This window comes from Myripristis murdjan, chromosome 8, assembly GCF_902150065.1.
Source record: "Myripristis murdjan chromosome 8, fMyrMur1.1, whole genome shotgun sequence".
In the NCBI taxonomy this organism is placed as follows: Eukaryota; Metazoa; Chordata; class Actinopteri; order Holocentriformes; family Holocentridae; genus Myripristis; species Myripristis murdjan.
In genome coordinates, this window is record NC_043987.1 from 13,749,161 (window position 1) to 13,756,078 (window position 6,918).

At 38.9% G+C, this 6,918-nt stretch overlaps 1 pseudogene; it reads left to right on the forward strand.

Moving 5' to 3' along the window:
* The first annotated feature begins 3,057 nt into the window (after nucleotides 1-3,057).
* LOC115363779 (immunoglobulin heavy variable 3-21-like) lies at nucleotides 3,058-3,504 on the forward strand (annotated as a pseudogene).
* The last annotated feature ends 3,414 nt before the right edge of the window (nucleotides 3,505-6,918 follow it).

Consider the following 6,918-nt stretch of genomic DNA (forward strand, 5'->3'; position numbering starts at 1 on the left):
TCTATTTACCACCAGTAGACTTTGTTTTTCCAGCTGACACTGGGATTTTTCAGTGTCAGCTGGAAAAGTACTGATATCATTGAGCATCCATCCACGTTTGACATGGCAGAAAATGCTGATCTTATGAATGAATGAATGATCAAATGCATGATTTAAGCTGATGCAGCTTTAGATATAGATAGATAGATAGATAGACCTTATTGATCCCAACCAGGGAAATTCTGGCATTTATCAGCTTTATCAGTCTGTCAGCTTTTCTTATCTGACCTTCTTTTAGTGATTTTACTGTTAAGAAGTAAAGGTGAAACGAGCTGAATGAACACATTGTATAACATCATAATGCAGGTGTATCCAGTTTATTGTGTGACCACATCTCATGACAGTCACCTTCACCTTATGTTTCTTTTTCTTTTTACTTCAGCATGATAATTATTATGATGTTTTTTAAATGTTACTCCTTGAATAAAAACCCTGAATAAAGGAGACATGTGCTGTAACTATCAATCACAAATATAGAAGTGAGTTCGATTATTTTGAACACTTTATGCTGACCTGCACATATACTGCGTTCAATATATTTTTCTCTTTGGCTGAATGGGAAAAATGTTTGAAATGGTAACTTCTTCAGCAGAAAGTCATTGTTTGTTATTTTCCAAGAATGAATTCAGATTCGAGTGCATCAGTAATCCCTACTATATATTGTAAACACCACTGATTCTTGGGAATTTGGATAAATCATGTTCCACTAAGAAAAATGCTATTTCTGTTGGAAATGTACAACATTTTAATGAATAATAAGAATCAAGGGCATAATCAGGGGGTCCTTTGCACATTTGTAAAGTTCTTTCAGAGGTTTATTTTTAATTTTTATTAATTTAATGATTATATGTTGGCCCATGGCCTACAAACCCAGTTGTCCTTGGATAGGAGATAATCATTTCAACTTGATTAAAACAACAAAAAGTAATAATTTCATTGAATAATATATTTACCACATGAAAGAGTACATCATAATATGTATTAAAAACTACAAACGATGAGTTTTGAACAATATTTACTATTATTTTGTGGTTGCTCAAAATGTGTCCCACATATTCGTCACCACCGTCAGATATTTATTTAAAAAAAAAACAAAAAAAAACTCCCCTTTTCAAAGCTTCAGCTCCACTGCATGCTTCAAGACCACTCAGGCTCCTGGAAGTTTGCTATTTTCTCTTAAATCTCTTCATATTTTTGGCCTACTGTCACAACCATAACATGTCAACACCGTCACTTTTGTATAAAAAAATATTAGATTAGATTATGGAATAAATGTATACTTTTTAAGAAGAGGTCTGATGCAGGTAGCAACAGGGCGAAAACAAGCTGGCTAATGTGAACAACTCATGCTTATCATGCGAAAGAGCAGGTTTTTGTCACCACCGTCAGACGTCACCACCGTCAGGTTTTGTCTGACGGTGATGACTGAAGTCTGAAAATGCTTATAATAGTGCTCAGGATTGTTATTTTTTGTACCAAATAGTTAAATAAAGTTGTTAAGCAAGAAGCCATTGACTTGAGTGGTATAAATTTTGGAAATGTATGTTTTAATGAGGCGACTGTCACCACCGTCAGATTAGTGTCACCACCGCCAGAGGCAGTTATATTTGTTTTAAATGAAAATGCTTACAGTATGTTTCTTTGGCGCTGTTGAATGATTTAAGTATTAGTCTCTTTTAATACAAAAATATGTTTTTCAAATAAAAAAAATAAACATTACGGTTACGGTGTTGGCAAAAACAAAGTAGCCTATTTTATGAAAAAAATGCAAAATGAGGAGGTTGCACCGGTACATTGCTGAACAGCCAAGACTTTGGCCTATAATGATATACCTTCAGATTTTGTAATTCAACTCACTTTGTTTTTTCAAAATTAAAACCTGTTTTATCCAAATTCCCAAGAATCAGTGATACTCAATTCTATACTATATTGTAACCTATATAATAATGAACCTGCACTGACCGCACCACGCTCAGCAGCTACAGTGACATCATTTGAGGTAAAGTTTATCCCGTAAAAACAACGGTGTGTCTTGAAAAATAAGGATTATTAAATAGCTAATAGGCCTACACAAAAATGTATTTAGCCTAAATGCAATTATAAGCTATAATGCTCTCTTTTCTATTTTGCACAATTTTCATTGTGTGTCCTTTAAAGATTTTTTTTGGGAGTCATGTAACATAAAATGGCCCTGCTTGTAGTGTATTGGGAGAAACATGAGAAAACCCCGGTCGATTTTCTCATTACTTAAATGCACAGTTGTAAAAAGACAAATAGTCGAGAAAAAAAAAAGAGAACTGGATAAAATGGAATTGCAGAATTAGAAATAGTGATGGTTAAAGCGTCCTGGACAAATGTCCTTTGGGATGTGTACATGGGCCTTTGGGTTGGTTGGTGGTGTGGGAGCAGGGGGGTGCTCTGTTAAAAAATAACGAATTATCCACTGCTACGTAATTAAAAAAAAAAAAAAAAAAATACTTATAATTTGACAAAGTCTGATAATAGGCCATGTTGACCTACCATCAGCTCTAACAAAATCAAATCATTCTTGCTTTATTCATCCATCACCACATATCACTTGATTTACCAGCTGCTGTGTCCTGTTAATCCATCATCACCTCATGACTCACCATTTGACAACAAGCACATTTCAAGGTCAAGAGCACCTTCACCTTAATTCCATTGCAATGAGATTTTGCTGAAGAAGAGCAATGTTTGTTTTGATCTCAGCTTCAAACAAACTTGCTACTCACTGATTCACCCACAGTCATCCACTACAGCAGCAGCAGATGGGCACTTTATTATGGGAACTTTGCCCTGTGAGTGCATAGTTTTACCTGTTTGTGAATTTTATACCTTCTATTTTTAGAATTAAGATTTGTTCTCCATTTTCTGTAAACAGTAATTAATAGACAAATCCACAGTAGTGCTATTGTCCCTCCCTATGAGGAGGAGTCAATGCAAACATTTTATGTCTCCCATCTCTATGTGAGTGCAGAGAGGATGACAGAGAACAGTGGCCACACAGTTTAACATGATGGGCTATAGGACAGGACTGCTGCTTTTAACTATCTGCTGGGCAGGTGAACATTTTCACTTTGACAGCGTCTTCATTCAAATACTAACTTCCTGCATGTGATGGTTTTCTGTTTTGTGTTGGCAGGTGTTGATGGTCAGACTCTGACAGAATCTGAACCAGTGGTTAAAAAGCCTGCAGAGTCCCACAGATTGACCTGCTACAACTATGGATTCACATTCAGCAGCTACTACATGGTCTGGATCAGACAAGCTCCTGGAAAAGGACTGGAGTGGATCGCCAGAATAGGAACATCTAGTTCTCCTATCCACTACTCCCAGTCAGTCCAAGGCCGGTTCACCATCTCCAGAGACGACAGCAGACAGCAGCTGTATCTCCAGATGAACAGTCTGAAGACTGAAGACTCTGCTGTTTAGTATTGTGCTTGAGAGCCACAGTGACTGGAGTTGGTGGAGCAGCTGTACAAAATCCTCCAGTCCTCATCCTCACTGCTCTGTCAGATCACCAACACTCTTACATCTGAACAGCACTGAAAGCTTTAAATGTATGTTTACAAAAAGAAAAACGAATTTATTGCAAATAATTACAACAAATGAGTTGAACACATCATAAACATAATTTGATATTGCTTAAATATTTGATGAACAAATTTAAATGATCAGATCATGATGATGCATTTTCACAAAACTACCAAACCGAATATAACACTTTGGTCACTGAAAGCATCACTCAAAATATAAATAAAGGAAATTTCTGTACAATTTTCAGCCACAACCAGCTCTTTATATGATGGAGTCAAAAGTGAGTGACATTATTTTGTATTTGAAATTATGCTGCAGTTCTTCTTTGAAACATTAACGGGCAGAAAATGTTTGACTCTTCCTTCAGCTCCAGGTTTCTCATGAATCTTTAATGACTTTGGAGCTTTGGAGTAAAGACTGGCTAGAGTTTAATACTCAGACAATACCATAATCATAACTTGAACACAGTGATATACTTTAAAAAATTCTGATCACCATCTCCAGAGATGACTCCAGCAGTAAGGTGTATCTCCAGATGAACAGTCTGAAGACTGAGGACACAGCTGTGTATTACTGTGCCCGAACAGACACAGTGAGACACAGTAATAGGAAACACATACAAAAACTATTTCCTCTATTTACCACCAGTAGACTCAAACTGGGATTATTCAGCTCCTGGATTATTATTTTCATCCATGGAGATGACTGTAGAGAAAATAACAATGATAATGAAATATAGCAATCATTAATGTCATTCCCATACAACAATTCATAATAATGTAATTCTGCACTGCCCGCTTTTGAATTCAAATCATGTCAAATAATTTCAGGTGAAAAAATCGAGCACTGTTAGTGGACATGTTGGTGTGATATTAATAAAGATTTAGTAGTGCTGGAATTGTATCCTTGACAGGCTTTTATAAAACTAGAATGATACAACAGGATATGTGTTGTTACCAGAACAGGCACCGATTAAGGAGAAAACTATGAATCACACACTGACCATTATTGCAGACAAAATTACTACTTCAGTTTAGATCCACTGCTAAATAGATCCTCTTCAGTCATATGTTTGATTGTATGCAAAGTGTACTTCCTGGTTCCTCTGCTATAAAGAGTTGATATGAAGCTGTAAGTTGAAACAAAAGAGGAAGAGCAGCTCCCACCAGTTCAGCTTCAACACAAACCATGTTGTCTGTAGCTCTCCTGCTGCTGCTGGCTGCTGGATCCTGTGAGTGTCTCTGGATTTGACATCACATTTACAAAACCAGCAACTCTTCTGGTGCCATGTAACTGGATAGTTTGTTTTAAAAAATGTTTGTGTTTTCCACAGGTGTGAAATGTGTCACGTTGACACAGCCAGCGTCTCTGACTGTCCGGCCAGGTCAAACTCTGACCATCACCTGTCAGGTCTCTTATTCTGTTGACAGCTATTACACAGGTTGGATCAGACAGCCTGCAGGGAAAACACTGGAGTGGATTGGATATGTTATTGGTAGCAGCACATACTACAAAGATTCACTGAAAAACAAGTTCAGTATGTCCTCAGCCTCTACCAGCAACACAGTGACTCTAACTGGACAGAATCTGCAGCCTGAAGACACTGCTGTGTATTATTGTGCCAGAGAGCCACAGTGACACAAACCATTGGTAGAGCTGTACAAAAACCCCTCAGTCCCTGAACACTTGTAACATGAAGCCACCAGAGGAGGCAGCCTCAGACCACAGATGAATTTAATGCCATGTGGTTTCCTGGTGGCTTCAAAAATGAATTCATGCACCATTCAGGAAAAGGGGCCAGGTTTGAGTCCAGCCAGGGCGTTTCACTATTAGCAACTACATATATGTGGAAAAATCATGTGCTTCTTTCCTTTAAAAACTGTCTCTCATTCTCTGGATATTATATCATCAATCAGTCAATTGATCTATCTGCACTGTAACAGAGAAGCTGCAGAGAAACCAGCAGTGGATCTGAGAGATGCGTATCAGACATAATGTACATGATAATGACAAAGTGACAACAATGTTTAGTGCGCCACAGACACATCCTGTCCAACACAGACACTTAGAGGACAGAGTGTGTGGACTGAAGATGCAGCTGTGTGTTTCTGTGAGCAAGAGACTCTGTCCCCTGGAGACACAGAGCTACAAACAAGTGGCTCACATGGAGAAGGAAGATCAGACAGACATGCAGCCAAAGATCATATTCATGTGTTTATTAACAGACACAGTTTGACAATGATGTAATGCAACAATTATATATTGGTGATTGATACTGTGCATCTGTTTTAGTGAATGCAAGATCATGTATTTGAACACAGTGGTGGTTTGACTTCACCTAACAACTGAACCAAAAATCATGATTTTTTTTATTTTTTTTTTATCTCATACGCTAATTCACTTTTAGTCAGACCCTCGTCTATAAAGCACCACTAAACAAAAGTAATTCTGAAGTTTGAGTTTTGTCCAAGTAACAACTATTCAACTATTGAATTTGATAAGAAATGGCACATATTGTACCGTATTGACCCGAATAAAAGACGACCCTGATTTTAAGACGACCCCTCTTTTTCAAGACCCTTTTTTGGAAAAATACTTTTTATATGGACATTCTGCCAGGAGCGGACTTACCATTAGGCAAAACTAGGCGGTTGCCTAGGGCCCCAAGTTCCTGAGGGCCCCATAAAACTCCTCATACACTTATGGTTATGGTTATGTTTTTGATTAAAATTCTTTTGCTAAAATGCCAGCAGAATGCTTATCGTATTATGTGTGTCTCGGGGCCCCTGTTTTGTGTGTTGTCCTCTCATCTCAGAGGGCCCTATGCCTGCCTTTGCCTTGGGCCCCAAATTTCTTAAATCTGCCACTGCATTCTGCAACACCAGCCCATGCTAGCTTTGAACTCAGTGCGGGCGAGCTCTGTGGCAGCTTCAAGTGCTTTCTGCTGCATCACAACCCTGGTAACGGGCAGTCCTTCACTGCCCGTTCAAAGCGTCCAACTGACAGCCGGAGCGGCATGTCAGCTGGCTGCTACATTCAACCGGGTGGTGGCGCACACCAGCCGGCCCACCTGATGCCGGCCGGTGCCTTGGTCGGCACCGCACACAGACTGCCATATATACCTTTCATCATAAATCAAGTTTTGTTTATACGTGGTTGCAGCAGCACCATGGACAGCGACACAGACAACATGGTTGATTACTGATTGCGCGACGCAGCCATTCGCTGGTAATCGCGCTGCGCATTAATCGATTTTGCGGAGGCTGGAGGAAAGTTGCATGATTTACGTTGTATCCACGTTCGCCCGCTGCGTGCGTGACC